Raw genomic sequence first — 26,541 nt, forward strand, 5'->3', positions numbered from 1 at the left:
ACAGGATCATAGGGGAAGGGAGGGGAAAATAAAACAGGATAAAATCAGAGAGGGAGACAAACTGTAAGAGACTCTTAACTATAGGAAACAAACTGAGGGTTGCTGGGCGGGTGGGGAGTGGGGGGGATGGGGTAACTGGGTGATGGACATTAAGGAGGGCACAGGATATAATGAGCACTGCGTATTATATAAGACTGATGGATCACTGAACTCCACCTCTGAAACTAGTAATACATTATATGTTAAATTTAAATTAAAGATAATTTTAAAAAAGAAAATGAATTTTAAAAAAATCTCAAATAATCCCGTTTTACATTTCAAGAAACTAGAGGAAAAAAAAAAAAAAAGAAAAAGTCATCCCAATGTTACAAAAAGAAGGAAATGACAAAAATTAAAGCACAAAAACATTACCCATCCATACCCATAATACCCTACGGAAGACTCAATTCAGATGTCAGGACACACACGAACTGAAAAAATATATTCCATGCAACCAGAAACCAAGACAGAGCTTGGACAGCAATACTTCTATCAGACAAATATTGTTTAAGACAGTGACTGTACAGAGTAAGAAACAAAGGTCACTATGCAATGACAAAGGGGTCAATCCATTTGTAAACAGTTACACACCCAACAGAGGAGCACCTAAATAATTAAAAAGAATATTAACAGACCTAAAGGAATAAACAGACAATGATACAATAATAGAAGGGTATTTCAATATCCCACTTTCATCAATGGATACATCATCCAGACAGAAAAATCAGTAAGGAAACAAGAGACATAAATGACACTTCAGACCAGATGGGCCTTTCCCGACATACACAGAACATTCCATCGAGAAGCAAGAGGACACACATTCTTCTCAATCGTACATGAAACATTTTCCAGGACAGATCACGTTAGGCCACAAAACAAGGATTTACAAATTTAAAAAGACTGAAATTATATCAAGCTTCTTTTCCAACTACAATGGTAGGAAGCTAAAAATCAGTTACAAGAAAACTGGAAAATTAACAGATAATTACAGATTAGACCACATGCTACTGAACAAGCACTGGGTCAAAGTAGAAATCAAAAGAGAGGTCAGAAAATACCTGGAGATGATCAAAAAAGGAAACACAAAAAAACAAAACTTATGGGATGAAGCAAAAGCAGTTCTTGGGCGCCAGGGTGGCTCAGTCGTTAAGCGTCTGCCTTCGGCTCAGGTCATGATCCCAGGGTCCTGGGATCGAGCCCCGCATTGGGCTCCCTGCTCAGCGGGAAGCCTGCTTCTCCCTCTCCCACTCCCCCTGCTTGTGTTCCTTCTCCCGCTCACTCTCGCTCTCTGCTGAAAAATAAAATCTTTTTTTTAAAAAAGCAGTTTTTGTTTTTTTTTTTACGATTTATTTATTTGAGAGAGAGAGAGAGAGCAGGGGCAGGGGCAGAGGGACAAGCCGACTCTGTGCTGAGCGCTGAGCCCGACATGGGGCTCGATCCCAGGACCCAGAGATCATGACCTAAGCCAAAATCAAGAGCTGGAAAAAGCAGTTCTAAGAGGAACAGTAACAAAGACAAACACCTACATCACAAAACAAGATCTCAAATAAACACTACACCACAAAGAACTAGAAAAAGAAGAACAAAGCCCAGAGTTAGTAGAAGGAAACGATGTAGATCACAGGGGAAATAAATGAAACAGAAAACAAAAGACAACAGGAAAAAAAAAAATCAGTTGAACTAAGAGCTGGTTTTTTTGAAAAGATGAACTAAACTTCCAAACTCATTTTCTGAGACCCTGATGCCAAATCTAGGCAAGGATGCCAGAAAAGAAAATTACAGACCAATATCCATAAGGAAAATCGATGCAAGGATACAAATGATACAAAAGACTGTTATGAAAATTACACGGATAATCTTGATGAAACAGATAAATTCCAAGAAATATAAAACATACCCAAATGGAATAATGAAGAAATACAAATCTGACCGGATCTATAACTAGTAGGATGATTGAATCAGGTATCAAATACCTCTGAACAGAGGAAAGCCAGTTCCAGATGGCTTCCCTTGTGAATCTTACCTACCACTCAAGAAAGAATTAACCACCAATCCTTCTCTAACTCTTCCAAAGGAAACTGAAGGTGAGCACACTTCTAGACTCATTTATAAGGTCAGCATTACCTTGATACCAAAACCAGACAAAGACACCACAAAGAAATCTACAGGCTGATATCCTAGATGGACAAAGATGGAAAATCCTAAACAAAATACCAGCAAACAGAATTCAACAGCACATTAAAGGATCATACACCAGAGCCATGTGGGATTTTTCCCTGGGGTGCAAAGACAGTTCAACATATGAAAAGCAATCAATGTGACCACTGGCCATTAACAGAATGAAGGATAAAAATTCACATGATCTTGATAGATGAAGAAAAAGCTTTGGCAAATTTCAGCGTATCTGATTACAAATTTTGAACTAAGAATAGAAGGAAATTACCTCAACATAAGAAAGCTTATGTGTGAAAATCCCACAATGAACATCACATTCAATAGTGAAAAACTGAAAACCTTTTTTTTTTCTCTCATCAGGAACAAGGCAAGGATACTCATTCTCACCGCTTATATTCAACACAGTACTGCAACACTAGCCAGAGAAATTTAGCATGAAACAGCTATACAATATCCACATTGAGAAGAAAGACATAAACTTTTCTGCATTGGCAATGAGCACTTTTTATGTAAAACACCCTAACAAGGCCAGAAACAACAGCAGCAGCAGCAGCAGCAAGACAATCTGAACTAATAAACAACTTCAGTAAAGATACAGGAGGTAAACACAAACAAAAATCAGTTTTCTTTCTACACACTGTCAATAAACTATCCCAAAAGGCAATTTAGAAAACAATCCTATTTGCAAGAGCATCCAATAAAACTAAACACTTAGGAGTAAACATAACCAAGGGGGAGTAAGACTTGTCTACTGAAAAGTACAAAACATTGGTGAAAGAGATCAGAGAAGACACATAAATGGAAAGATATCCAATGTTCTTGAATCAAAGACTTAATATTGTTAAAATGTCAAAGCTATCCAAAGCAGTCCAGAGATTCCATGCTGTCCCTATCAAAATCCCAGTGGCATTTGTACAGAAATAGAGAAAACAATCCTGAAAATCATATGGAACCACACAGGACCCTGAAGAGCCAAAACAATATTGACAAACAAAAACAAAGCTAAAGGCCTCACACTGGTTTTTTTTTTTTTAATAACATATCATATAAAAACATATCATACACTTACAGTAATTAAAACAGTATGGTACTGGCATAAAGACAGATACATAGACCAATGGAACACAACAGCCCAGAAATAAACCCACACATTTACAGTCAGCTCATCTTCAACAAGGATGCCACCAATACACAATTGGGAAAAGGAAGATCTGTTCAATAAACTGATGCTGGGAAACCTGATCTTTAAATGCGGAAGAATGAGAAAGGAACCCTCTCTGACGCCACACACAGAAATCAACTAAAAATGAACTGAGGTTAAAAACAAAAGTCCTGAAACCATATATCTAGATGGGAACGTAGGTGAAAAGCTGCACGATAGTGGTCTTGGCAATGATTTCTTGGATACGACACAAAAAGCAGAGAACAAAAAAATGGTAAGTGGGACTACATCAAACTGCAAAGCAGAAGAAACAACCCACAAGGGGTATTGGCAACCTATGGAGTGGGAAAAACATTTTCAAACCAGGAACCAGGTATGTGAAGGGATTAATACCTTACAAACATATGGACACAGACAACTCAACTGCAAAAAAAACCACACACACAAAAAAAACAACAACAAAAAAAACCCACCTATTTTTAAAATGGCCAAAGAACTTGAATAGACATTTTTCCAAAAAAGACATACAAATACCCAACAGGTACATGAAAAGATGCTCAACATCTCTAATCACCAGGAAAATGCAAATGAAAACAATGAGGTATCACCTCACACATGTTAGAATGGCCATTATAAAAAATAATAATAACCAGGGGTGCCTGGGTGGCTCAGATGGTTAAGCATCTGCCTTCGGCTCAGGTCATGATCTCCAGGTCCTGGGAGCAAGCCCCGCGTTCAGCTCTCAGCTCAGCGGGAAGCATCCTTCTCCCTCTCCCTCTGCTGTTCCCCCTGCTTGTGCTCTCTCTGTCTCTATCTCAAATGAATAAATAAGATCTTTAAAAAAAATTTTTTTAAATAGTAACCAGTGTTGATGAGGATGTGAGGAAATTGGAATCCTTGTGCACTGTTGGCAAGACAGGTGCATCCACCATGGAAAAGAGTATGGATCATAAGGGAAGGGAGGAAACCTGAATGGGAAGTCAACAGAGAGGGAGAAAAACCATGAGAGACTCTTAACTATAGGAAACAAACAGGGTTGCTGGAGGGGAGGTGGGTAGGGGAATGGAGTAATTGGGTGATAGGCATTAAGGAGGGCACATGATGTGATGAGAACTGGGTGTTATAGTAACTGATGAATTACTCAACTCTACATCTGAAACTAATGATGTACTATATGTTGGCTAATTGAATTTAAATAAGAAAATAAAAGTAACAGGGTGCCTGGGTGGCTCAGTTAAGTGCCTGCCTTTAGCTCAGGTCATGATCTCAGGGTCGAGAGATGGAGCCCCACATAGGGCTCTCTGCTCAGCAGGGAGCCTGCTTCTCCCTCTCCCTGCCACTCCCTCTGCTTGTGCATGCTTGAGTGCACTCCCCCCCCAAATAAGCAAAATCTTTAAAAAATAAATAAATAAGAATAACAGTAAAAATAAAAATGACAAAAAATAAATGTTGGGGGAAAAAACAGTATGGAGGTCCCCCCAAATTAAAATTAGAATTACTGTATGATCCAGCAGTCCCAAGTCTGAGTAATTACCCAAGATTTGAAATCAGGATCTCAAAGAAACATCTGCTCTCTTGTGTTAATAATACTGTACTATTACTCACAACAGGCAAGATGGGGAAATAATCTAAATGTCTGCTGGCAGATGAATGGATAAAAAGAATGTGGTATTTACACACAATGGAATATTACTCAGCTTTAAAAGGAAAGAAATCATGCCATTTTTAACAACAGATGAGCCTGAGGGGACATTATGCTCAAATAAATCACAAGAGGAGGAGTACTGCATGATTCCACTTGAATGAGGGGATCTCAGTTAGTCAATCTCATAGAAGCAGAAGGTAGAATGTTGGTTGGCAGGGGCTGGGGAGGGGGAAATGAAGAATTGCTGTCAGCAGGTAGAAAATTTTGGTTACACAACATGAAGAAGTTCAAGAGCTCTGCTGTACATCATTTTGCTTACCAGTAACTAATACTGTCTATACACTCCAAAAATTTGCTGATAAAGATCTCAGCTTATAGAGATCTCAGCTTATGTGCTTTTACCCGCAATAAAAAATAAAACTAAAGATGTATCTGAACACACACCTCACCTAAAAAGATATACAAATGACAAATAAGCATATTAAAATATGATCAGTTTTACTTGTCTTTAGAGAATTGCAAACTGAATCAACAATGAAATACTAACACCTATACAACCACAAAAATATGAAACACTGATCACACAAACTGCTGACGAGGATGGAGAGTAACAGAAGCTCTCATTCACTGTGGTATCAAATGCACAATGCTACAACCACAGGGGAAGGCAATTTGGCAGTTTCTTATCCAATTAAATGTACTCTTACCATACAACCGTGCAATCACACTTCTTGGTAGTCACATGACTCCAAAACTTAGGTCCATACAAAAACCTGCACCCAGGTGTCTACAGCAGCTTTATTCTCAAGTGCCGATGCCAAGAAGCACCAAAACATCCTTCAGTAAATGAATGAATTAAACAAACTGACAAATCCATACAGTGGAACCGTTATTCAGTGCTAAAAAAAAAAAAAAAAGGGAAGGGCGCCAGGGTGGGGTGAGGAGGTGGGGGGCGGGGTAGTCAGTTAAGCGTCTGCCTTTGGCTCAGGTCCTCATCTCAGGATCTTGGGATCAAGCCCCTTGTCCGGCTCCCTGCTCAATTCTGTTTCTCTCTCCCCCTCTGTCCCTCCCCAACCCTCGTTCTCTCTCACGTGCTCTTTCTCAAATAAATAAAATCTTCGGGAAAAAAAAAAAAAGAGGTAGCTCTATTTTTAACTTTTTGAGGATCCTCCATACTGTTTTCCAGGGTAGCTGTACCAGTTTGCATTTCCACCAACAGTGTAAGACGGTTCCCCTTTCTCTGCATCCTCACCAACATCTGTTGTTTCCTGAGTTGCTAGTTTTAGCCATTCTGACTGGTGTGAGGTGGTATCTCATTGTGGTTTTGATTTGGATTTCCCTGATGCCAAGTGATGTTGAGCAGTTTTTCATGTGTCTGTTGGTCATTTGTATGTCTTCTTTGGAGAAATGTCTGTTCGTGTCTTCTGCCCATTTCTTGACTGGATTATTTGTTCTTTGGGGGTTGAGTCTGAGAAGTTCTTTATAGATCTTGGACACTAGGCTTTTATCTGATAAGACTACCCGATGACCCAGCAAGTGCACTTCTAGGTATTTATCCAAAAGATACAAATACGTTCCAAGGGGCACATGCACCCCAATGTTTATAGCAGCAATATCCACAACAGCCAAAATATGGAAAGAGTCCAGATGTCCATCAACAAATGAATGGATGAAGATGTGGTATATAAATATACAAAGTAATATTACTCAGCCATCAAAAAGAATAAAATACTTAACATTTGCAACAATGTGGATAGAACTAGAGAGTATTATGCTAAGTGAAATAAGTCAGAGAAAGACAAATATCATATGATTTCACTCATATGTGGAATTTAAGCAACAAAACAGATGAACATAGGGAAAGAGAAGGAAAAATAAAATAAGACGAAATCAGAGAGGGAGACAAACCATAGGAGACTCTCAACTATAAAAAAAACAGTGTTGCTGGAGGGGATGTGGGTGGGGTGATGGGGTAACTGAGTGATGGTCATTAAGGAGGGCAATTGATGTAATGAGCACTGGGTGTTATATGCAACTGATGAATCACTAACCTCTACTTCTGAAACTAACTAACTAAATAAATTTTTTTAAAAGGGGGGAATATCAAGCTATGACAAGACATGGAGGGATCTTAAATGCATATTACTAAGTGAAAGAAGCCCACCTGAGAAGGCTCCATGATTCCAACTGTATGACATCCTGGAAAAGGCAAAACTATGGAGAGAGTGAAAGGACCAGCAGTTGCCTTGGGTTACAGGGGAGAGAAGGAAGGATAATAATAAATAATATGAATAGCTCAACAGCTATTATGCAAATTTATTCCATAACTTTGAAAATTCCAAAAAAGGCCCTCACTCTTCAAGAGTCTCACTGGAGAATTGTGCCAAAAGTTTAAAAGAATAGTCAAGGGCACCTGAGTGGCTCAGTTGGTCAAGCGTCCAACTCTTGGTTTCCGCTCAGGTCTGATCTCAGGGTTGTGGGATGGAACCCCAAGTCGGGCTCCCTGCTCAAAGCAGAGTCTACTTAAGAGATTCTCCTTCTCCCTCTCCCGCCCCCTCTGCCCTTCACCCCAGCCCATCACCCCCTCCGCTATTGCTCACGCTCACTCTCTCTCTCTCTCAAATAAGATCTTAAAAAAAGTTTAAAGAATAATCAATGCCAATGTATATACACTTTTTCCAAAACAAAGAAGAGGGAACACTTCCCAAAGTACTTGAAGGTAACATAACCCTGAGATACCAAAACCTGACAAAGACTGTACTCCAAAAATCCTGCAGGCCAATACCCTCACGAATACAGACCCAAACATTCTCCACAAAATTTGAGTAAACACAATCCATCAATAGATAAAAAGGATTACACAGCATGAACAAGTGGTGTTTGTTCCGGGTTTGCAAGACTTGTTTCCTAAGTGAAATTCAATGTACTTCACCACGTCAACAGGCTAAGAAAAGCACATGAGTATATTCATCCCCGCAGACAATTCATTTAACAAAACTCAATACCCATTCACGGCAACCCGCCCCCCCAGCAACATAAGAGTAGAAGGAAAGAGAAGGAACTTTCTCAACTTGATAAAAATCATCAGTAAGAAGACTTACTTCACCTACTAGGTGAGACAGAATGCTCCCCCCCGCCCCCCCCCACCCCGCGAAGTGGAATAAAGTATGATCGTCTGCTCTCACCACCGAACTTCAACATGGCCAATCCAATCAGTCAAGAAGAGGAAATAGAAACACGTGAAATGAAAGGAAAAATCAAACTATTCTTATTTGCAGATGACGTGATTGGCTATGTGGAAAAAACCCAAGAATCTACCAAACAACCCAAAAAACAAAAACACCAAAAGCAATAACAACCACAAACCCTTAGATGTAAATAGAGAGTTCTGCAAAGTCGCATGATACAAGAGTGACATAAAAAAAGAAAAAATATGGGGCGCCTGGGTGGCTCAGTCAGTTAAGTGTCTGCCTTCAGCTCAGGTCATGATCCCAGGGTCCTGGGATCGAGCCCCACAACGGGCTCCCTGCTCAGTGGGGAGCCTGCTTCTCCCTCTCCCACTCCCCCTGCTTGTGTTTCCTCTCTCGCTGTCAAATAAATAAATAAAATCTTTAAAAAACAATTCATATGTTTTAGTTGGATCTGCTGGCGGTGGCTGGGAACAATAAAGCCAGTAGCAATGAGCATATGTGCTGCCCTCACTGAGGACGCTAAATAGCACTTCCCTCCAAAAGGACCCAGACATCCTTCAGTAAGAAGTGGCTGCGCTGTGTCGGGGGCAGGGGGTGTGCACCATGAGCCTGGTGCATCTTCCTATAACCAAAAGCAAGGAAGCGACGGGGACTACTTGTGGGCACACATGGGAACGACCCAGGGGCCAATGAGGTGGCGCTTCCCCTGGCCAGATATGGGATCACTGGAGCAATGATAATTGCAGTGGCTTGAAACACCTCAGATATTTGAAAACTGTGTATTTTAAAACATTAACCAGAAAACCCATTAGTTGCTTTTGGAGGTTGCTGGGTGTTATGGACTGACTATCCCCCCAAAATCTTAGGTTTAAATCCTAGCCCCCAATATGGTCTTGTTAGGAGGTAAGGCCTTTGGGAGTCGACAGGGCCATGAGGGTGAAGCCCTCATGAAACGGATTAGCGCCCTTAAGAAAGAGACCCCAGAGCATTCTCTCCCCCTCGCCCGGTCATGAGGTGCAAGGAGAAGACACCACTGCAGTCTGGGAAGGGGGCCTCCCCGGTAGCCGACCGTGCTGGCTCCATGATCTGGGACTTCCAGCCTCCAGAACTGGGAGAAATAATTGCTGTTGTCGAAGCAGCCCACTCTGTGATGCTCTGTTACAGCAGTGGGAATGGACTCAGACACTAGGGAACCAACCGACCGCTGCACAACTGGTGAACAAATGGAAGGAATCAAGCACAAGCCACACCTCAAGAGATGCCAACGATGAGGGGACATTCTCTATAGAATGGCTGCTTCCAACATGAACAACCTGTTTTGTCCCCTCAGTCTACTCCCAGCCCCTCAGAGTGATCCTGTGAAAGGTCCGATCACTCCTCAAAGGAGGGGTTGGAGCTGCCATTCCAGAACTTCCGGAATCCTCTCTGTATAAGGTGTTTTGAATGTGGTCATTCACACAACAGACTATCTTCATTATGAGCCAATGATTTCATCTCCCACTTCTCTCTTTTTAGCGCTGACTTGGTATTTTGGAATATTGCCATCTCCTCCACCTGTTTCTGATCCCCTTCAAGGATGAAGCAGTTGCATTTGGACAGTCAGACTCTACTACCCTGAAGGGGGAGGGGGACGTCCCTGGGAGGGGCTTTTGACCCCACCCCACGGTCTCTCCCATGGGGGACTTGAGTCAGAGGGCTCTGCAGTCACCTTCTCCAGAGTGATATCTCAAGGTCAAGGAGAGGTCAGGGGTCAGGTCCAGCCCTGCTGCATGCCCTCTGGGTCAGCTGTAGTGGACCAGTCCAGGGGTCAGAGAACCAAAGTTTGGGTGACGGGGGTCAGAGAACATGCTCCTTCCCCCACATGGTATGAGAAGGAGCCAGGAATGGGGACAGGAGGTTTTCTTCCACTCTCGGGAAAAGACAGTGCTGGATGCTGCCATGATGTCCCTGAGGGCGAGCCCTGCCACCCACGACTCCCTAAAATCACATGGTCACCAGAACGTGGCTGCCACAGCACAGGGACTGAACTAGACCCTGTCACTTAGGGTTCGCCACTAACTCTTGCACACCGAGCTGCTCCTCTGTGTCACAAAGTCTACTTTGATCGCAGCAATGGGTTCCAATGAAGTGTTTAGAAGGACTGTGAATGCACATTACTGCAGAGTCTCCTGGAAACAGCACATACAATTTGCAGCCTCTGAGGGAGCACACAAAGCAGGGCCACCAAAGAGAGAGCAAGCATCAGAAGCAGATTTGTATATGACAAAGATTTTGGAATTCTTAGATTGGGAACTTAAACAATATGGTAGATCTGCTACAGGCTCTAGTGAATCAGTCATGCAGAAGCTGCAAGAAAGGATGGATGATGTGGGCGGAGAGGTAGAAACTCCACAGGAGTGTCACAAAGAAATGCTGTAAAGCAAAACAGTGCAAGAGAAACGGAGAGTGTGTGTGTATGTGTGTGTTAGGGTTCGGGGTTAAGGCATGTGCCTGGTATCCTGCAGTTCAGAGACTTCTCCAGAGGGTTATTGTTAGGGTCAAGGGTTAGGGATTAGGAGTTAAGGTATGTACTTGATATCCTGCAAATCAATGAATGTGATACATCACATCAAATAAGAGAAAGCCTAAAAACCATATGATCATTTCAATAGATGCAGGGAAAAGCACTTGACAAAGTACAACATCCATTCATGATAAAAACACTCAACAAAGTAGGTCTAGAGGGAATATACCTCAAGATAATAAAGGCTAGGGGTGCCTGGATGGTTCAGTCGGTTAAGCATCTGCTTTCGGCTCAGGTCGTGATCCCAGGGTCTTGGGATCGAGCCCCACGTTGGGCTCCCTGCTCAGCAGGAGCCTGCTTCTCCCTTTCCTCCCCACTTGTGCTCTCTCTTGCTATCTCTGTCACTATCTGTCTCTCTCTCTAAAAATCTTTTTAAAAAAGGATAATAAAGGCCATATATGAAAACCCACAGCTAACATACTCAGTGAAGAAAAACTGAGAGCTTTTCTACTAAAGTTAGGAATAAGACAAAGATGTCCACTCTCACCCTTTTGTTCAATATAGTACTGGAAGTCAGTAGCCACAGCAAACAAATAACAAAAAAAAAAAAAAGAAAAAAAAAAAGAAAAGAAAAACAAAGCATCCAAATTGGTAAGAAGAAGTGAAACTTTCACTATTTGCAGATGACATGATATTATATAAAAAAACCCTAAAGTCTCCACACGCACACACACACACACACACACACACACACACACACACAAATACCAGAGCTGATAAATGAATTCAATGAAATCACAGGATATAAAGTCAATGTACAGAAATCTGTTGCATTTCTATGAACTAATAATGAATCAGTAGAAAGAGAAATTAAGAAAATCCCATTTATAATTGCACCAAAAAAAAAAAAAAACCCACCTAGGAATAAACTTAACCAAAGTAGTGAAAGACCTGTACTCTGAAAACTATAAAACACTGGTGAGCAAAATTGAAGATGGCACAAGAAATGGAATGACATTCCATGCTCATGGATTGGAAGAAGAAATATTGTTAAAATGTCTATGCTGCCCTAAGCAATCTACACATTTAATGCAATTCCTATCAAAATACCAACAGCATTTTTCAAAGAAATAGAAAAAATAAGCTTAAATTTGTATGGAACCACAAAAGACCCTGAATAGCCAAAGCAATCTTGAAATAGAAAAACAAAGGTAGAGTTAGAATTCCAGACTTCAAGTTATATTACTAAGCTGTAGAAATCAATAGTATGTTAACTGGCACTAAATAGACACATAGATCTATGAAACAGAATAGAATCCAGAAATAAACCCACAATTATAAGGTCGGTTAATTTCAACAAAAGAGGAAAGAATATGCAATGGGGAAAATACAGTCTCTTTAGCAAATGGTATTGGGAAAACTGTACAGTTACGTGCAAAAGAATGAAACTAGATCACTTTCTTACACCATATACAAAAATAATCTCAAAACAAATTAAAGACCTAAATGTGAAACCTGAAACCATAAAAATCCTAGAGGAGAGCACAGGCAATAGTGTCTTTGACACCAGCAGTAGCAACATTTTTCTAGATCTGTCTCCTGAGGCAAGGGAAATAAAAGCAAAAATAAACTATTAGGACTACATCAAAATAAAAAGCTTCTGCACAGTGAAGGAAACAATCAACAAAACTAAGAGGCAACCTCAATTGGACAAGATATTTGCAAATGATATATCTGATAAAGAGTTAATATCCAAACCGTATAAAGAACTGAAACAACTCAATACACACACACAAAAATGTTTCAATTATAAAATGGACAAAACACATGAACAGACATTTCTCCAAAGAAGACATCTAGATGGCCAACAGATACATGAAAAGATGCTCAACATCACTCATCATCAGGGAAATGCAAATCAAAACTACAATGAGATGCCATCTCACACCTGTCTGAATGGCTAAAATCAAAATCACAAGAAAAAACAACTGTTGGCAAGGATGTGGAGAAAAAGGAATCCTCGGTGCACTGTTGTTGGGAATGCAAACTGGTGCAGCCACTGTGGAAAACAGTATGGAGGTTCCTCAAAAAATTAAAAATAGAACTACCTTATGATCCAGTAATTAAGCTACAGTATCCCAAAAATACAAAAAAACTGGGCCGCCTGAGTGGCTCAGTTGTTTGGGCATCTGGCTCTTGGTTTTAGCTCAGGTCATAATCTCAGCATCAGAAGATTGAGCCCTGCGTCAGGCTCCACCCTCATTGGGAATCCACTTGAGAGTCTCTCTCCCCGTCCCTCTGCCCCCACCCTGCTTGTGTTCTCTCTCTAAAACAGATAAATAAATCTTAAAAAAATACAAAAACACTAATTCAAAAGGATACATACACCCCTATGTTTATAGCAACATTATTTACAATAGCCAAATTTTGGAAGCAGTCCAACTGTCCATTGATAGAAGAATGGATAAAGACAATATATATATATTGAACTCTGAGCTGCAATATATATCAATAGAAACTTTACAACTCACAAGCAAACAGAAACAAAATGAAAAAGTTGGAAGAGAATACCTAAGTGTCATGTTAATACCAGACAGAGAAGAATGAGAAAAGGCAACAAAAGATAAATTTGAAGAAATAATGACTGAGATTTTTCTCAAATTAATGTCAGACATCAAACCACAGATCCAAGAGGATCAGAGTATACCATGAAGGATAAGTTCCAAAAAAATAAAAGAAACAAAAGAAAGAATTGAACAAAAAAATTTTTATTTTTTTTTAAGATTTTATTTATTTATTTCAACAGAGGGAGACACAGCGAGAGAGGGAACACAAGCAAGGGGAGTGGGAGAGGGAGAAGCAGGCTTCCTGCCAAGCAGGGAGCCCAATGCAGGGCTCAATCCCAGGACCCTGAGATCATGACCTGAGCCGAAGGCAGATGCTTAATGACTGAGCCACCCAGGCGTCCCAAACAAAAAAATTTTTTAAAGATTTATTTATTTTAGATAGGGAGAGAGAGGGGGGAGGGGCAAAGGGAGAGAGAGAGAGTGAGAGGGGAGAGGGGCAAAGGGGATGGGAGAGAGAGAGGGACGGGATTTCAGGCAGAGTCCCCGCTGAGCATGGAGCCTGACACAGGGCTCAGTCCCAACACCCTGAGATCATGACCTGAGCTGAAATGAAGAGTTGGACACTTAACTGACTGAGCCACCCAGGCACCCCTGAAAGAAAAATTTTCAAATAAATTAAACAGTGCCAACAGTATCTGGGACACCATCAAGTGTACCAATATACCCATGTGGGAGTTCCAGAAGAAAAGATAGAAAAGGAGGCAGAGAGATTATTTGAAAAATTAATGGCCAAACATTTCCCAAATTTAATGGATGATATGAATTTATAAACCCATGACACTGAATGAACTGCACGTAGAATAAACTCTAAGAGCTCTACACCAAGATACATTATAATCAAATCGTCAAAAGGTGAAGACAAAGAGGGACTTTTGAAAGCAGCAAGACAGAAGGGATTCATTACATGTGAGAAATCCTCAGCAAGACTATGAGCAGAATTCTCATCAGAAATCTTGGAGGCCAGAGGACAGTAGGTTGATATATTCAAAATGCTGAAAGAAAAAAAGCTCAGCCAAGAATTCTGTATCCAGCAAAACCCAATAAAAATGAGTGAGAAATTAAGATGTATTCAGATTAAAAACCAATAAATTAAAACAGACGTCATGCAAACAATCTTCTCCAACCACAGGAAAACGAACTTAGAAATCAATAACAGAAGGAAAACTGGAAACCCAACAAATTTGTGGAAATTAAACAATACACTCTTAAATTACCAATGGGTCAAAGAAGAAATCATGAGGAAATTAGAAAGTATTGCAAATAAATGAAAATGAACTTATGAGACACAGTGAAAGCAATGCCAAGGGGGCAGATTTATATCTCTAAATGTCTATATTTTTAAAAAGAATGATCTCAAGTCAACCTATCTTTATAACTTCAGGAACTACTAGGAAAAGAGGATAGGGGCATCTGGGTGGCTCAGTTGCTTAAGCGTCTGCCTTTGGCTCAGGTCATGGTCTCCAGGTCCTGGCATCAAGCCCCACATCGGGCTCCCTGCTCAGTGGAGAGCCTGCTTCTCCCTCTCCCTCGGCCCCTCCCCCTACTCATGCTGTCTCACTCACTCTCTATCTCAGATAAATAAATAACATCTTTTTAAAAAATGAAATGGTAAACATATTGATAAATATATAAAATTAAAAAAAAAAAAGAAGATAAACTAAATCTAAATCTAACAGAAGGAAGGAAAATAGAGTAGAGCAGAGATAAATAAAATAGAGAATAGAAAAAGTAATAGATAAAATCAACAAACCAAAATTTGTCGATTTGAAAAGATCCACAAAATTTGCAAATGATAGCCTAGACTGACAAAGAAAAAAAAAAGAAGACTCAAATCACTAAAATTTAAAAAGTGGTGACATTACTAATGATTCTACAAAAATGAAAATTACTACCAGTACTATAAAAATTGTGTGCCAAAAAATTGTGTAATCTATATGAAATGGATCAATTCTTAGAGACACAGAATGTACCAAGACTGAATCATGAAAAAATTGAAGAACTGAATACACCTATACCTAGTAAGGAGATTGAATCAGGACTAAAAAAAAAAAACCCTCAGAAAAAAGCACAAGACTGGATGATTTCACTGATGAATTCTACCAAACACGTAAAGAAGAACTAACACAAGTCCTTATCAAACACTTCTAGAAAATTGGAGAGAAAAGAACACTTCCTAACTTATGCTATTATGCCATCATTGCCCTGATACCAAAGCCAGGCAAAGATATTATAAGAAAAGAAAACTATGCAACCAGATCACTTTGTGAATATTAATGCAGAAATTCTCCACATAACACTAGCAAAAGGAATTCAGTAATGTATTAGAAAGATTATACACCATGACCAAAGGGAGTTTATTCTTGGAATGCAGGGATGGTTTAACATACAAAAAGTGATCAATGTACCACATTAACAGAATGAAAGTAAAAGACCCGTGCGATCATCTCAGCTGATGCAGAGAAGACATTTGACACAATTCAACACCGTTTTATGACAAAAAACACTCAACAAACTAGGAATAGAAGAAAAGAACCTGAACATATTTTTTTAAAGATTTTTATTTATTTATTTATTTATTAGAGAGAGAGAGAGAGAGAGACAGCATGACAGGGGAGAGGGTCAGAGGGAGAAGCAGGCTCCCCGCTGAGCAGGGAGCCCGATGTGGGACTCGATCCCAGGACTCCGGGACCATGACCTGAGCCGAAGGCAGTCGCTTAACCAACTGAGCCACCCAGGCGCCCCGAACCTGAACATACTAAAGGCCATGTGTGAAAAACTCATAACTAACATCATCTTCATTCTTAGGAACAGAAAGTAGAGCAAAGGTTACAGGAATGTAGGGTAGGAAAGAATGGGGGGTTATTCCGCTTGGGGTGATGAAAAAGTTCTGAAGATGGACAGTGGTAATGTTTGCACAACAGCACAACAGTGGGAATGTACTTAATGCCATTTAACTGTTCACTTAAATGATTAATTTTTTACATTATGATAAAGATAAGTTTTACATCATGTATATTTTACCACACTTAAAAAATTCTGTGACACAGATAATCATTTAAGAAATACGTTTGTGTTTTTCTTTACTACATTTCTTTGGACATGACCTTCTAATAACCAGAGGCACCTGTTAAAGGACTTAAATTTTCAAAACAAGTTAAAATCATGACTCTCATACAGACTTAAAATGGACACATGTGGGGCACCTGGGTGGCTCAGTTGGTTAAGCATCTGCCTTCAGCTCAGGTCATAATCCCAGGGGTCCTGGGATTGAGCCCTGTGTTGGGCTCCCTGCTCAGCGGGGAGTCTGCTTCTCCCTCTTCCTCTGCCCCTCCCCCCTACTTGTGCGCTCTCTATCTCTCTCTCTCTCTCTCTCAAATAAATAAATAAAAACTTTAAAGAAAAACATTTAACAAACATATTTGCAAGACAATGAATTCATTATAGTGGAATGAAGAACGTCAGCCTTGAGCGGTGGGAAGTGATAAATTCAATGGTGGATTCATAGCATATTAGGGCTAGAAATGACCCTCAGAAGGACTTGGAGGGATGTCTAACCATCCTAAAGTCACCTGACAGGGGACCTGGAGGCAAACTCAGAGTTAAAAACCCAATCACAGGCTGAGTCTCCAGGTCAAACCTTGGTTGGCATCATCTTCCCAGGGCCAAGTAGAAGAGCAGCAATTTCTCCCTGCAACATGACTCTGTGGGATGACTCAGACCACGTTCTGTTGCTCTCCTCAGGCTCTGTGCATACCTGAGGTGTTCCTCCCCAAGGGGATTCGGTAAAAATTAAGGCCCAACATGTGGTGACAGACTGAGGTAAGTCACCATTGACACTTTTTGTGGCAGTGTTGACAAAGGGAAACCTAATGAGGGCTGTGGCCATAAACAGTCCTATTGAAGTTGCCCCCTGGAATCTGTCCAGTCCGTGGACATCTACTCTTATTTAGCAAGTTCACTCCCCAATGACCCTTCACACTTACAGCTGCAGCTATGGTTGCTCCTCTGAGCTCCAGACCTGGCTCCCAGCCGGTCATTACCCCACCACCCCCATGTCCACTTCAGAGCCGCCACCTGTTGTATCCCTCATTCTACAGAACTCTTCCTGAGGTGCCCTTGTTGCTTATGTGACCTCCACTCAAAGAGACCTTCCATGACTTCACAGAGTCTCCTAACCCACCCCCATCATTCCCACCCCTCCCTTTTTGTTCTATTCCAGAACCTGCATTATCAGGTGACATGCCATCTCTGCTATTTGATTTCCTTAACATCTGCATTTCCTCTGAAGCTGCCAGCTCCATGAGGCCATAGACCTTTCCGTCTTCACTGCTCTTTTTCCAGGCCCAAGCAGAGGCTTCTTTACCAATTGTGAGGAGAGATCATCCAGCTTCTCACAATGCTGCCTCTGTCACATGCCTCCTGTTACTTCCCAGCCGCCAGTCATAAAGCGTCTCTGTTCCTCCTCTTCCACCATGAAAACTGTTACTTTGTGCTCATCACCTGGAGGGGACATTATCTGTGATGAAAACTATTAATTGTGGGGAACCCACCTTAATTATGTGGGAGAGAAACCCCTGAAATATCTCTCAGCCTTCCACTGAGGAGGGTGAGCTAGTGCAGTGATGTGGAGCTTCCCCAAATTGTCCCAGGGAATTCTTTTTTGGTCAGATAACTCACTGAAGTATCCTTGTAGGGAAAGAAAACCATCATCAATGTTGTCTTATTTTAATATTTAGCCATTATTATATTAAAATATAAGTATTAAGTAATACAAATTTATTTTTGAGCATACCACTTAACTACATCCCCAAAGACATCTATTATCTTTTTAAAAACATTCTTTTTATTTATTTGACAGAGAGATAGAAAGGACCAAAGAGCACAAGCAGTGTGGGGGTGGGTGGATGGCAGAGGCAGAAGGAGAAACAGGCTCCCTGCTGAGCAGGGGCTCACTCCCAGAACCCTGGGATCATGACCTGAGCCACGGGGCAGAAGCTTAACCTACTGATCCACCCAGGTGCCCCTATTTTCTTTTTTTTTTAGATTTTACTTATTTATTTGAGCGAGAGTACAAGCAGGGGGAGCAGCAGAGGGAGAGGGAGAAGCAGGCTCCCTACTGAACAGGGAGCCCGATGTGGGGCTCGATGCCAGGACCCTGGGATCATGACCTGAGCTGAAGGCAGATGCTTAACCAACCAAGCCACCCAGGCGCCCCAAGACATCTATTATCTTAAAAAAAATACAGAAGGGGTGCCAAGGTGGCTCAGTCAGTTAAGTGTCTGACTCTTGGTTTCAATTCAGGTCATGATTTCTCAGTCGTGGGATTGAGCCCCACATTAGGCTCTGTGTTCAGTGCTTCAGATTCTTTCTCTTTTTCTCTCTCCCTCCCCCTCTGTCTCTCTCCACTCTCTCTCATTAATAAATAAATGAATGAATGAATGAATGAATGAATGAATAAATAAATAAATAAAATATTTTTTTAAAAAATACACAAAAACAGTTGCCTTTACATATAACTTGTGGGTATTGGGGATATAATTCCATAACAAGAATATTGTTGCTGACTAGTAAAAGTCTTTATTGCAAACCTGCATATTTTTAAAATTAAAATACAATAGAGAGAGAATAAAATATAAATGTTCACTTATAAGATTAATGTGTGAATAATGTTACAAAACATTGTTTAAGAAATGTAGTTGGATGAAGATTCAATTTGAGTAAAAGGTTCATCTCTAAAGTACATTTCTTTACTTCTATATTTTGCAAATTTAGTTACGATATGTCTTGGTGTTGGTCTGCTTTTGTTGACTTTGGTGGGAGTTCTCTGTGCCTCCTGGATTTGGATGTCTGTTTCCTTCCCCAGATTAGGGAAGTTTTCAGCTATAATTTCCTCAAATAAGCCTTCTGCCCTGTTTTCCCTCTCTTCTTCTGGAACTCCTATGATACGAATGTTATGGTGCTTTATGGAGTTACTGAGTTCCCTAAGTCCATATTCATGATCCAATATTTTTCTTACCCTCTTCTTTTCAGCTTCACTATTTTCCATGATTTTATCTTCTATATCACTTATTTGTTCCTCTGCTTCTTCCATCCCTGTGGTCATTACATTTAGTCAGTTTCAAATCAGTTATTGTATTTTTCATTACAGCCTGACTAGTTTTTAGGTCTTTTATCTCTATAGTAAGGGACTCTGGCAAGAAGGGATTGGCATGATATATTCAACATAATGAGTGGGAAAAATATGCAGCCAAGAATACTCTATCCAGTAAGGCATCACACAGAAGAGGAGAGATAAGGAATTTCCCAGACAAACAAAAGCTAAAGGAGTTCATGACCACTAAACCAGCCCTGCAAGAAATATTAAAGGGGATGCTTTGAGCAGGAAAGAAAGACCAAAGATTATAAAGTCTAGAAAGGAATTGAGAAAATCTCTAGAAACAACAACAAAACAAGTAATACAATGGCACTAAATTCATATCCATGAATAATTATTTATTCTGAATATAAATGGACTAAATGCTCCAATCAAAAGGCATAGGATATTAGAATGGATAAAAAATAATACCCATCTATATGCTGCCTACAAGTGATACATTTTAGACCTAAAGACACCTGCAGATTGAAACAGAGGGGATGGAGAACCATTTATCATGCTAATGGACATCAAAAGAAAGCCAGAGTGGCGATACTTATATCAGACAAACTAAATTTTATTTTTTTAAGATTTTATTTATTTATTTGTCAGAGAGAGAGAGAGAGAGCATGCACAAGCAGGAGGAATTGTGGGCAGAGGGAGAAGCAGGCTCCCTGCTAAGCAAGGAGCCTGATGAGGTACTTGATCCCAGGACTCTAGGATCATGACCTGAGCCAAAAGCAGGCGCTTAACTGACTGAGCCACTCAGGCATCCTGACAAACTAGATTTTATTATTTTTTAAAAAGATTTTATTTATTTGACAGAGAGAGAGAGAGAGAGAGCACGACCAGGGGAGCAGCAGGCAGAAGGAGAAGCAGGCTCCCCGCTGAGCAAGGAGCCTGATGCAGGGCTCGATCCCAGGACCCTAGGATCATGACCTGAGCTGAAGGCAGACGCTTAACCGACTGAGCCACCCAGGCACCCCAACAAATTAGATTTTAAACCAAAGACTGTAACAAGAGATGAAGAAGGGCACTATATTATAATTAAGGGGTCCATCCAACAAGAGATCTAACAATTGTAATTATTTATGCCCCTAACTTGGGAGCACCCAAAAAATAAAAAACAATAACAAACATAAAGGACCTCATTGATAATAATACAATAATAGTAGGGGACTTTAACACCCCACGTACATCAATGGACAGATCATTTAAGCAGAAAATCAATAGGGAAACAAGGGCTTTGAATGACACACTGGACAAGATGGACTTAACAAATATATTCAGAATATTTCATCCTAAAGCAGAAGAATACACATTCTTTTCAAGTGCATGTGGGACATTCTCCAGAATAGATCACATACTAGGTCACAAATCAGTTCTGAACAAATACAAAAAGATTGAGATCATACCAGATCATATTTTCCAACCAGAATGCTATGAAATTTGAAATCAACCACAAGAAAAAATTTGGAAAGACCACAAATACATGGAGGTTAAAGAACATCCTACTAAAGGATGAATGGGTCAACCAGGAAATTAAAGAAGAAATAAAAAATACATAAAAACAAATGAAAATGAAAACATAATTGTTCAAAACCTTGACATGCAGCAAAAGCAGTCCTAAGAGGGAAGTATACGATACAAGCCTACTTCAAGAAGTAAGAAAAATTTCAAATACACAACCTAACCTTACACCTAAAGGAGCTAGAAAAAGAACAGCAAATGATGCTAAAGCCAGCAGAAGAAGGGAAATAATAATGATTAGAACAGAAATAAATGATATGGAAACAAACAAACAAAAAACCCCAGTAGAACAGATCAATGAAACCAGGAGCTTGTTCTTTGAAAAAATTAATAAAATTGATAACCCCCTAGCCAAACTTATCAAAAAGAAAAGGGAAGAGACCCAAATAAATGAAATCATGAATGAGAGGAGCAAGATCACAACCAATACCATGGATATACAAACAATTATAAAAGAATATAAAGAAAAATTATATGCAAACAAATTGGGCAATCTGGAAGAAATGGATAAATTCCTAGAAACCTACAAACTGCCAAACTGAAACAGGAAGAAGTGGAAAACTTGAATAGACTATAACCAGCAAAGAAATTGAATGAATAATAAAATATTTCCCAACAAATGAAAGTCCAGGACCAGATGGCTTCCCAGGGGAATTCTACCAAACATTTAAAGAGGAGTTAATGCCTATTCTTCTCACTGTTTCAAAAAATAGAAATTCAAGGAAAACTTCCAAACTCATTCTACAAGGCCAGCATTACCCTGATACCAAAACCAAAGACTCCACTAAAAAATAGAACTATAGGCCAATATCTCTGATGAACATGGATGCAAAAATTTTCAACAAAACACTAGCAAATCAAATCCAACAGTACATTAAATCATTCAGCATGATAATGTGGGATTTATTCCTGGGTTTCCAAGGTGGTTCAATATTTGCAAATCAATCAGTGTGATACACCACATTAATAAAAGAAAGGATAAGAACCATATGATCCTCTCAATAGATGCAGGGAAAGCATTGGACAAAGTACAGCATCCATTCTTTATAAACCCTCAACAAAGTACGTATAGAGGGAACAAACCTCAATATAACAAAGGCCATATATGAAAGACCCACAGCTAATATCATCCTCAATGGAGAAAAACTGAGAGCTTTTCCTCTATGGTCAGTAACAAGACAGTGATGTCCACTCTCATCACTGATACTGTTTCACTATTTGCAAATGACATGATACTCTATATGGAAAACCCAAAAGACTCTACCAAATATTGCTAGAACTGTTACATGAATTCAGTAAAGTTACAGGATACAGAATCAACATACAGAAATCTGTTGCATTTCTATACACCAATAATGAAACAGCAGAAAGAGAAATCAAGGAATTGGTCCCATTTACAACTGCACCAAAAACCATAAGATACCTAGGAATAAATGGCATTTATTATGTTGAGATATGTTCCCTCCAAATCCATTTTGTTGAGAGTTTTTGTCATGAACAGATGTTGAATTTTGTCAAATGCTTTTTCTGCATTTATTGAGGTCAAATTGTTTCTATCCTTCATTTTGTTAATGTGGTGTACACATTGATTGATTTGTGGGTATTGAACCATTTTTGCATCCCTTGAATAAATCCCACTTGATCATGGTGAATGAGCCTTTTCATCGTATTAGTAAACTTGGTTTGCTAATATTTTATTGAAGATTTTACATTTATGTTCATTTGGGATACTGGCCTTTTCTTTCTTTCTTTTTCTTTTTTTTTTTTTTGTAGTATCTTTATCTGGTTTTGGTATCAGGTTAATGTTGACCTAATACGATGAATTTGGAAGATTTCCTTCCTATTCTATTTTTGGGAATAGTTTGAGAAGAATAGGGATTAGCTCTTCTTTAAATGTTTGGTAGAATTCTCTTGTGAAGCCATCTGATCCTGGTTTTTTGTTTATTGGGAGTTTTTTGATTACTGATTAAGTTTGTTACTAGTAATCTGTTCAAATTTTCTATTCTCTCTTTTTTAAGATTTTATTTATTTGAGAGAGAGAGAGCATGAGTGGGGGGAAGGGCAGAGAGAGGGAGAAGCAGACTCCTACTGAGCAGGGAGCTCGATGAAGGGCTTGATCCCAGGACCCTGGGATCATGACCTGAGCCAAAGGCAGATGCTTAACTGACTGAGCCACCCAGGTGCCCCATATTTTTTCTATTTCTTTTTAATTTATTCTTATAAGATTGTATGCTTCTGGGAATTTGTCCATTTCTTCTAGGTTGTCCAATGTGTTGGCATATAATTTTTCATAGCAGTCTCATATAAACCTTCATTTTTTTGTGGTGTCAGTTACTACTCTTTTATTTCTAATTTTATTTATTTATGCCATCCCTTTCTTTTTTCCTGATGAATCTGGTTAAAGGTTTGTCATTGTTGTTGATCTTTTTAAAGAACCCACTCTTGGTTTCACTGATTTCTTCTAATTTTTTTGTCTCTATTTCATTCATTTTCCTTTTGATCTTTATAATTTCCTCCCTTCTAGCTTTGGATTTTGTTTGTTCTTCTTTTTGTTCTTCTTGTTTGTTCCTTTAGGTGTAGAATAAGATTGTTTATTTGAGGTTTTTCTTGTTTCTTGAAGTAAGCTTGCATTGCCATAACCTTCCCTCTTAGAAGTACTATTGCTGTGTCTCAAAGATATTTAACTATTTCATTTTCATTTTTCACCAGGTATTTTTTTTTATTTCCTCTATTAATTTCTTGTTGATCCATTGTTAGGTCAGTAGCATATTATATGGCCTCCATGTATTTTGATTGGAGCATTTAGTTCATATACATTTAAAGTAATTATTGATAGGCATGTACTTATTGTCATTTTGTTACTTGCTTTCTGGGTTTTTTGTGGGGTTTTTTTGTGTTTTTTTTTTTTTTTTTGTAGTTTTTCTCTTGCTCTCTTCCCTTGTGGTTTGATGGCTTTTTCTTGTGATATGTTTGGATTCCTTTCTCCTAATATTTTGCATGTCTATTACAGGTTTTTGATTTGCAGTTACCATTTGGTTCATATATAACACCATATGCTTATAGCAGTCTGTATTAAATTGACAGTCGCTTAAGCTTGAACCCATTCTAAAAGCACTATATTTTTACTGCTCCCCTGCCCATGTTTTATGTATATGGTGTCATACTTTACATGCTTTTATTTTGTGAATCATTTGTCTGATTTTTATAGATATAATTGATTCTACTACTCTTGTGCTTTAACCTCTGTACTAGTTTTATAAGTGATTAATCTACTAAACTTATTATGTTTGTATCTATTTGTGATATTTTTTTCCTTTCATAATTTTCTTTACTCCTGATTATGGCTTTTTTCCCACTCAAATAATTCTTTTTAACGTTTCTCATAAAGTTGGTTTAGTGTTGATGAACTCTTTTAACTTTTGTTTGTCTGGGAAATTCTTTATCTCTTCTATTCTGAATGATAGCCTTGCTAGATAGAGTATTCTTGGTTGAACTTTGAATATATCATGCCACTCTCTTCTGGCCTTCAAATTTTCTGCTGAAAATCAGATCATAGCCTTATGGATTTCCCTTGTATGTAACTGTCTTCTTTTTTCTTGCTACTTTAAAAAGTCTCTCTTTATAACATCCATAAGATACCTAGGAATAAACCTAACCAAAGAAGTAAAAGATCTGTACTCTGAAAACTATAAAATACTAATGAAAGAAATGAAGAGGACACAAAGAAATGGAAAGACATTCCATGCTCATGGATTAAAAGAACAAATATTATTAAAATGTCTATACTACTCAAAGCAATCTACACACTTAATGCAATCCTAATGCATTTTTCACAGAAGTAGAACAAATTATCTTAAAACTTGTATGGAACCACAAAAGACCCTGAATAGCTAAAGCAATCTTGAAAAAGAAAAGCAAAGCTAGAGGCCTCACAATTCTGGACTTCAAGCTATATTACAAAGCTGTAGAGATCAAGACAGTATGGTACTGGCACAAAAACAGATATATAGGTCAATGGAAGAGAATAAAAAACCCAGAAATGAACCCATAACTATATGGTCAATTAATCTTTGACAAAGCAGGAATGAAAATCCAATAGGAAAAAGTCAGTCTCTTCAAGAATTGGTGCTGGGAAAACTGGACAGCAACATGCAAAAGAATGAAACTGGACCACTTTCTTACACCATATACAAAAATAAATTCAAAATCGATTAAAGACCTAAATGTGAGACAGGAAACCATCAGAATCTTAGAGGAGAACACAGGCAGTAACTTCTTTGACATTGGCCATAGCAACTTCTTACTAGATGTGTCTCTTGAGGAAAGGGAAACAAAATGAAAAATAAACTATTGGGACTTAATCAAAATAAAAAGCACAGTGAAGGAAACAATCAACAAAAGGAAAAGGCAACCTAGTAAATGGGAGAAGATATTTGCAAATGACATATCTGATAAAGGGTTAGTATCCAAAATCTATAAAGGACTTACCAAACTTAATACCTGAAAAATAAATAATCCAGTTAAGAAATGGACAGAAGATATTAATAGACATTTTTCCAAAGAAGATATCCAGATGGTTAACAGACACATGAAAGGATGCTCAACATCACTTATCTTCAGGGAAATACAAATCAAAACTACATGAGATATCACTTCACACCTGTCAGAAACAACAGGTATTGTGAGGATGAGGAGAAAATGGAAGTCTCTTGCTCTGTTGGCAGGAATGCAAACTGGTGCATTCACTGGGGAAAACAATATGGAGGCTCCTCAAAAAGTTAAAAATGAAACTACCCTAAAATCCAGCAATTGAATTACTAGGTATTTACCCAAAGGATACAAAAATATTGATTCAAATGGATACATGCACCCCAATGTCCATATGTCCATTGACTGATGAATGGATAAAGAAGATGTAGGGTGTGCATATATATATATCATATACCCACAAAAAATATATATATATATGCACACCCCACATTATACACACATACACACATACAGTGGATATGTGGCATATATATGTGTACATATATATACACCACATATACTATATATATACCATTTATATATACATATCTTGAAATATATATATATAATGGAATATTACTCAGCCATGAAAAAGAATGAAATCATGCCATTTGCAATGAGGTGGCTGGAGCTAGGGAGTATTTTTTTTTTTTTTAATTTTTTTTTATTGTTATGTTAATCCCCATACATTACATCATTAGTTTTAGATATAGTGTTCCATGATTCATTGTTTGTGCATAACACCCAGTGCTCCATGCAGAACGTGCCCTCCTCAATACCCATCACCAGGCTAACCCATCCTCCCAACCCCCTCCCCTCTAGAACCCCCAGTTTGTTTTTCAGAGTCCATCGTCTCTCATGGTTCTTCTCCCCCTCCTATTTCCCCCCCTTCATTCTTCCCCTCCTGCTACATTCTTCTTCTTCTTTTTTTCTTTCTTAACATATATTGCATTATTTGTTTCAGAGGTACAGATCTGAGATTCAACAGTCTTGCACAATTCACAGC

At 39.0% G+C, this 26,541-nt stretch overlaps 1 pseudogene; it reads left to right on the forward strand.

The window, feature by feature from the left end:
- Positions 1 to 17,714, forward strand: part of LOC116627867 — a 30,340-nt pseudogene extending 12,626 nt beyond the window's left edge.
- Positions 17,715 to 26,541: the final 8,827 nt, after the last annotated feature.

The sequence above is a fragment of the Phoca vitulina genome, unplaced genomic scaffold (genome assembly GCF_004348235.1).
Source record: "Phoca vitulina isolate PV1807 unplaced genomic scaffold, GSC_HSeal_1.0 scaffold104, whole genome shotgun sequence".
NCBI classification, from domain to species: domain Eukaryota; kingdom Metazoa; phylum Chordata; class Mammalia; order Carnivora; family Phocidae; genus Phoca; species Phoca vitulina.